This window comes from Planococcus citri, chromosome 1, assembly GCF_950023065.1.
Source record: "Planococcus citri chromosome 1, ihPlaCitr1.1, whole genome shotgun sequence".
Taxonomy (NCBI): domain Eukaryota; kingdom Metazoa; phylum Arthropoda; class Insecta; order Hemiptera; family Pseudococcidae; genus Planococcus; species Planococcus citri.
In genome coordinates this window covers 17,834,318-17,842,451 of record NC_088677.1, presented here as the reverse complement: position 1 = coordinate 17,842,451, position 8,134 = coordinate 17,834,318, and the positions used below count along the sequence as shown (strand labels likewise).

The 8,134-nt window shown below is 32.0% G+C and overlaps 1 long non-coding RNA gene across 3 annotated transcripts; it reads right to left on the bottom strand.

Annotated features, from left to right (window-relative positions):
- Positions 1–2,074: 2,074 nt before the first annotated feature.
- Positions 2,075–6,010, bottom strand: LOC135849610 (uncharacterized). 3 transcript variants are annotated; one of them, XR_010559595.1, is made up of 4 exons: positions 5,122–6,010; positions 4,641–4,757; positions 3,547–3,795; positions 2,075–3,441 (listed from the first exon to the last, which is right to left on the bottom strand). It is a non-coding gene; the product is annotated as an uncharacterized LOC135849610 (long non-coding RNA). The 3 variants fall into 3 exon arrangements; XR_010559596.1 differs by having other exon boundaries at positions 4,641–5,246; positions 5,668–6,010; XR_010559594.1 differs by having other exon boundaries at positions 4,641–6,010.
- Positions 6,011–8,134: the final 2,124 nt, after the last annotated feature.

Sequence of the window (8,134 nt, the reverse complement as noted above, 5' to 3'; positions counted from 1 at the left end):
TTTTGGACACTGTAACCCATCGCCCACGAATATAACAAATTTAAAATAGTTTGTAATTCAATAGACTTATTTTCGAAGATAGAACCTGAGAATATCGATCTTGTAGTTTTGCACTTGGTGCAAATATACCAGAGATCTAGAAACATAAATTAGGTACGAGTAAATATTAGACCTGAGATGAATAAAATGAAAAAAAAAAAACAATTCTCTGAACGCAAACCTATACCTAGTTCGATGTGAGCGTGCCTCTGCAAAATCATATTTCGTCTTGCATGCGTTTGTTTACAGCAATACACATACGGCTCAATGGTACAATTTTGGCACTGGAACCTGTACCCTATAATTCATTTTAATTTGGTAATGAAATTGATCGATCTATAGGATACAAAATTGAAGAAAAATGTACTTGCCTACCACTCTTTCCCTGCATTTATACAATTTTATCTCAGAATTCGAACAACATTTAAAACATCGGATCACATTCCACTTTTGCAATAAAAAAAACAATTAAAAAAAGGAATGATCACAATAATAAAAAAAAAATCACAAAAATACAAGAAATTCACCAACTGTGTGAAATTTTTTTTTCACACAGTTGGTGAATTTCTTGTATTTTTGTGATTTTTTTTTTGATTATTGTGATCATTCCTTTTTTTAATTTTTTTTTTTTTTTTTTCAAGTTACACAAGGTAAGTATGTACGAGTATGAACAATTTTTCATTGCTTGCTTTCTTGCACTTGGCATTAACTCACTTGGACAATTAATGTTGGAGCTAGCTAACATAGCAAAAACTTGCACAAGTTTTACTGATTTTATTCAAAATCTGACTGTTTCTTTCATGTCAAAACCCATTTCTGCTCCTTTTTATGTAAATTTTAAACCATACCAATTCCGAGCATCACTTCAACCTCCCCCAACATATTTTGGACAAACATTCAACTATGGAAATTTCAAACGTTTTTCTCCAGGATATTTTCCTAGAACATGAATTCCTTTCAAAAACGTAATTATTTTTAAAGACTTTCCCCCATATATCAAAATTCAAACATGACCCCCTAATTTATTAATACCTGCTGATATTGATAAACCTAAAATTCCTAGACCTTTTTGCGATTTCTGTAAAAACTAGTTCATTTATGACAACAATGCCAAAACAAATAAATTTAAAAACAAAAAACAAAAAAAAAATCTTCAAAAACAGAATTGCCGATAAGTATTAAACCCACTCATACACTGTACCAGTGTACCTACTCTTGAATAGGTACTATTCAAAAAAAAAACAGAATTCATTAGTAATCGTAAATATTCTGATTAAATATTTTGTTGATGATGAAATTGAAAATATTCATAAACCTTTGGGAGTATCATAATTTGCAAATTTACACCATACCTCCCCCCCTTTTTTTAAATAAATAATCTTCAAATCAATGTAAATTTTGGAAATGAAAAATGGTCTGCAATTTATTAACAATAGGAATAATATTTCTTTAATTTCTAGAAAAACTTTACAAAATCTTGAACATTTGATGGAATCAAATTTAAAAAGTATCCAACCAATGATGCTGAACTATAAAAATGTTAACAAAAATTTTTTTCTTCCCCAAAAAAAAACAAAAAAAAAATACGTATAAAATGAAACTAATGAAATTAACAACAACGATGCTGTAGCCATAAATTTAATTCTAGGAATCATTTTTTTAAAATTGAAAAAATAGGGTTTTCTTGCAAGGAATATTTGACCCGTGGAGCTGAGCCAGGAGCAGTTTTGTAAAATTGAAGTTTCATCTTATGATTGTTTTTTCTCTCGTATGATTCAAACATGAATCTAAATGTGTTAATTCGAATTAAAAAGAAGAAATTTTTTTCCTTCCTGGTTTTCAATAGAACAGTTCTGCGCCAGGAGGAGCTTTGAAAATTGACTACCAATTTTTGTTATTTTTGGATCGGAAGTTCTAAAATAAATTCTGATCTTCAAGATTGAAATTGATCCGATTTATTCATTTATTCATCATTTTCAAAAAAAAAAAAAAAAAAAACAATAATTCTTTGCCCGGAAAATTTTTGAAAAAACGAAAATGATCAATTTCATTACCCCCTCCCCCTCCCAACCAATGATTCATGCTACAAAAACGTTTCTCTGAAACCATAACGACAAATAAACAACAACAGGCTACATAATGTAGAATCGTGTATTTACAACAAAAAAAAAAACAAGTGACATAAAAAAAATTAACATATTTTTGAAAAAAAAAAAATTCAAATACGAGAAGGGAACCATTTTTTTCCCTCCTCGTAATTTGGGCGACTCTCCAATATATTTTTTCGTACCTCTAAGTAATTTAGGTACGAATAGCTGAAGTAACTCTTGAATTTGTTGTTGATTCTTACGTTGGAAACTTTCGATATCTCCACCCCTTCGTTGACAATTCTTAGAACCTCCTCCAGACCATCCTAAAACAGCACATAAGATATAAAGAAAAGATATATCAAAATTCAGTTTTATATTTACCCACATCCTCCAAAAATTCGCATTGTAGAAAATACAACGCGGAGACGGACAAAAATCATCAACGGCTACTCGAGTGTCGTGCCATACAGCCCTATATGAATTATGGGTGACCAACCTGCTTTCTTTACACCTTGAATCGCGTACTTTATGACTTTTTGGTTCCGCTTCTTCTTCAAACTTTATTTTTCTGGCAAACTGAAGAAACAAAAAAAAATTCAAACACAAATGCTACACACAAAAAAAAAACCATTTCCCCCTTTCTTTTTTTTTATTTTCTCAAAATTATGCTGATTTATACATACCTTAACCATATTTCCTTCCGAAAATTAGTAATTACAACATTTAAAGTAATTCTGTTGCTAAATTAGTAGATAAATATTCCTTTAAATTATGAAGACTTGCCTTTTATATTTATTTATTTATTTATTTATGCTTTCTAATCAAGTGAAGTATAAATTGGATTCCATTCTATAAAATTTATCGAAAAATTTCAGACTTCAAATTCTATTGCTGGTTTGCTGCCAAGGTCTAAAGAATGGAGATGATTTTAGGATTTGTTTACTAAAGTCTAGAGAAAAAATCGCGCATCCGCCGGCGAGCCGGCATTCAATTCAAGGAATAAAGAATTAAATAAAAAATAAATAATAAAAATAATAAATAAGTAAAAAAAATTGAGAAACGAACGGAAAAACGTGCAAAAATGATTCGCTTACTATTACAAATAATTCATGTCGGATGCTGCAGAAAATCTTCTAGTTTTCTCGGTTTCTGGAGCCATCCATCTGAAGTTCATTGTATTGGTGCTCCTCCAGGTGTAGGAGAGACCATTATCAAACACCCTCATTAATCCAAAATCGGAAATCTTCATCGTAAGATTCCCTTCTTCTCCATCAACGAGGACGTTCCTTGCAGCTAAGTCACAGTGGACGAACTGAAAATCAGATAATATTTGAATTAGTACATATTTCAATTTGGTATTTTTTTTTCTTTTTGGAACACCTTTCCATTTAGGTACCTGTTCTAACTGATTACTTACCCCATTTTCATGCAGGAACTGCATACCATTAATGATTTGTGTCATGTAAAATGGTATAAGGTGCTGCTCCAGCTGATGACTTTGTACGTAATTCAGTAAATTGCCTTGAGACGAATTCTGTAATTATTAAAAGTTCACCAGCTTGTGAACGGCACCCTAAGAATCTCAAGACATTTGCATGTTCCTTCAATTTCTTTAAGACATGAAGTTCCATTACAAAGGTCTTGAGTTGTTTGTCTCTGTATCCATCTGAAAATCATGAGATAATATATGAAACGTATAGTTGGAAATTTTTCAAAAAAAGAGTGTACATTTCTAGCATTTTTTGAAAAAAATTGAATTTTTGATTATTTTATAACAAAAGCAGGGTTTTTTGGCAACTTCAGACTAAAGATGAGACTTTTGGTCAATTTTTTGGAAAAAATGGAATCTTAATTCTAAGTTATTGGGTCTTTTTGGATTTTTTTTTGGCAATTTTGACAAAAACCAAGATTTTATCCGTAAAAGCAGGTGTTTTTTAAAATTTTAATTAATGTATATAAAATAATTGTTTTAAATTGATTTTTAATACAGATAAATTAAAAATTTTTAACTATAAAAATAATTATTGAAAAAAAAACTAAATTTTTTATTAAAAAAAAAATTGATTCAATTTTTTAGTTTAAGATAAAATTTAAAAAAAATTACTTACTCGTAATCTGCAGCCTCATGAAAAATATGTATAATTAGAAAATATTAAAAAAAACGCAGACTGCAAATGTTGAAATTATGTGGTGTATTTAAAAATCTTCCGAATTCTCCACAATCGGAGATGCTTTGTTTGCAACATGTACGTACAAGACACCAAGCAACTTTTGTCAACAATTTCTTTCTCAATTTCCACGAACTTCATCTCATACAAAAAAAAAGTAAAAAAATGAAGACAAATAAACAACAAAAAAAAAACTCGTTCTTGTTTTTAGATAGGATACGAGAAAGTAACCACTTCCGTCCCTCTCATATCCCGGCCTGCATTCTATTAAGCTCTTTATAATCGTCAAATAGTTGTTGTTGGAATTGTCGATAAACACTTTGAACTTCTGATTTATTCGTACCAGTGGAATTTTCAAAACTTCGCCACCTTCATGTACGATCTTGAGTACATGTTCAAGATCATCCTGGAAAAGTATTTGGCACACCATTCGCCTGGCGGGATTTGATTTTCGCAAAATCTGAAAAAAATTAAAAACACAAGAATGTAAATTAAACTATCATGAAAATATTAGAAAGCTATATGGCAAATTTAGTTGCAAGAGTGTGCGTAGTCTTTAGTTATATAATCTTATGATTTGCTGTACCACGAGAGCTTGATTTCTTTGAACGTAGGTAGTAGGTCTAGGTACCAATACTATAAAATCTAACTAAATATGAAATAATAACCATAATAAAAAATTTAATGTAATTTATAAATAATCTTAGTAGGTAAATATGATTTTTGTAAAAAAGATTTTTTACGAAATTGAAAAAAAGAGTCTATAATAATTTTTATAGTATTACTCTTGTAAAGTTACGAATTTAGAAATGCTGGAAACCTACGTAAAATTCTATGTTGGAAAATTATACACAGCTTAAAAAAAACGCCAAATAATATCAAATATAAAAAAAGAACAAAAAGAGACGTCAGGTGCGGGTGGTGGGTGGACTTCAGCTTACGACGACACCTGTAATGAAAAAAAAATACACGCATCTGAGTACCACTGTACATCACACTCAAATATACCCCTTTCACCACATTACATTTAAATAAAAGCAATCTATCTCGAGATCTGGATTACCCGTGATCCCACTGCTGTTTAGGCTGGGTAATTTGCCCACCATGACAGCCAGTGTGGTTGTTGCATAGGGACACTGGACCCCGGCCCCCTGGACCAGCTACAGAGCTCCCTCGCCAGATACACGTTTGTATCATCAGGCTGTGTGCCGCATCGTCGCCTGGACCCCAGGCCCTGCATAGCGGACACACCACAACAACCCACGAGATATCTGAAGCGCAAAAGATCAAGCAAACACAATATTACGTTAAATAAAACGTAAGTACACGAGGTACTCCGTGAGCCAACTTAAACACCAAGTCAAACTCACCTAATAAAGTCTTCAGAGGGGGCAGCTACCACGAATCGTCGAGAGAACAGCGCACTGGTTAAACAGACCACTTTCACAACAGGTACTGAGAAAGTTAGAATGCAAAACCAGTCGCGTCCTTAGCCAGCAGCCTCCCCTGTCCTCGCGGAGATGGACCATGGATGCTGCTAGCTCGCGATTGGGTAGCCAGCCACCCTGCACACATGACGAAGGAGAGAGAGGGTCCATGTCTCGACGACGTCACCTTCTCTCTCACTCCGACTCGTGCAACGAAAAGAATACTCCAAACATGCATGCAAAAAAAATAACCCCAAAAAAAAGACATCGCAAATATTTTTCCTTTACACTCTCAAGGAATAAAATTTACCTAATATTTTTTTCTATGCCTAAATACTTTTTTTAAAATATGATTTTCTTAAAACAACTAATGAGACCTGGAATGAATACAAATCACAATATTATTGAAAATTTGGATGCTCAAATTTTAGGGAAAATGCCACGTTTTGAAAATATTTGGTGCCTCACGTTGGGCGCCAAATGTGAGATGAATTAAAGACGATTCTTCTCGAATGTGAATAACCAAACTGTCTATGTAACTACACGGATAGATACCTTTTATAAGTACTTAACAATTCGTATGTGATTCTGCTGCTCGTTATAAGTGGATTTCAAAAAATTTCTTGGCCTATTGGACATTTTATATAAGCAGGTGCGGCTTCATATCTGGATTTTTTGATAAGCACTATTTTTATCTCCTTTGCAACTGTATTGGTACGTATACAAATAGATATTTTAACGTGTTACATAGTAAATTGTTACGTAGTAATTCTGTCTATTGTGTTGGCCATGCCTGTTCACATAGTGCAGGATATTTACTGGTTTTGTTTTTGCACTTGAATCTTTTTTCTTTAGATAAATGGTATGCTAAAAAAAATTTTGGATTAACATTAATGCTTTAAAAAACCATGGTATAGCTTAAAATACTTACCTACCTTTCTTTAGATTTTCGATGGCCTGATTTAAGCTATTCGTTTTCAGCTCTGCGATTCCCAAGTAAAATCGTGCTTTTAGGGAATTTTCATCATATTCTCGTAATGCTTGAAGACTATATACAAAAATTTGAAATACATATAGCTCCAGTTTTTCATTTTTTACATTTTATAATCAAAATGAAAAATGAAAATGACTAATAACTTGAGGAACGAATAAAGAAACTTGATATGAATAAAAATAATGAAACATTAGTCGTTGAAATTTGAATTCAACATTCAGGTAGTAAAATATGGAAACTAAACTAAATATGAAAGAATGCACCATACAGGTAAACTAAAATTAAAAAATAATAAAAATAACCTACTCGAAAAATAAAACGAAAAACCTTGAAAAAATAAGGATGCATTGTTCGTTGAAATAATACCTAGAACTAGATTAGAAAGACTGCATCGTACAGGTAAACTAAAATTAAAAAATAATAAAAATAACTCGAAGAATAAAATGAAAAAAAACTTGAAAATAACGAAAACAATGAAATCTGAACATTCAAGTAACTAAGTAGGTAAACTAGAAAAATGAAGCGAAATGCACGAATACATAAGGTAAGGTAACCTATTCGTTGATTTCTTTGAAAACATCATCAGCAGCTAGAAAAAATTCGTCTGCTTCTTTTTCTTGAATGACTTTTCTTGCTGCTTTTTCTTCAGTAGACTCGTTGTCGCGTTTCAACGGATACATAGTCTTATAGCGTTGAATCGCTGAAACATTCTCGTAGTAGGGACAAAATTTTCACAACATATGAAATGTTTCACAGCAATTCTTAATCGGATGACGCTGTTTAACATTTCAAACGCCATTCTGTTTCTGAGCTTTGTTTTCACCACCGCCATCATACTAAAAATTCGTTCAACAAACGCATTGCTGATCGGATTTGACAAGCAAACAGCTAGGAGTTGTTCTGAATAGTGAAATGAACAAAGCTATAAACAGAAATCAAACACTTACCTTTCAATTTTGGGTCTGATTCCCACTCTTTACTGTAATGCCTTGTATACTTCGAGTAATTGACCATCGTAAGATATTTTCTATTCAGATTTAGAGTAATTTCCAATTTAGAAATGTACTCCAATGCAAAAAGGATGGAAGTCCATATGACCAGGCATAAGAAAAGGAGGTTAGTGTGTTTAATGCAGTTTGATACAATGATTTTAAACTTTTCAGTTCAAACTTTAAAATGCATGTTTCTCAAAACTGCACTGAACAGTGAACACATTAACCTCCTTTTCTTATGCCTGGTCATATGGACTTCCATACTTTTTGCATTGGAGTACAGAAATTAGAAACTGTAATCACGCGTAGGTAAGTATACTTCGAGTAATTGACCATCATCATCATAAGATATCATCCATTCGGATTTAGAAATTGAAAACTGTAATGCCGCGTATTATACTTATAGAGTAAGTAATTTGACCAC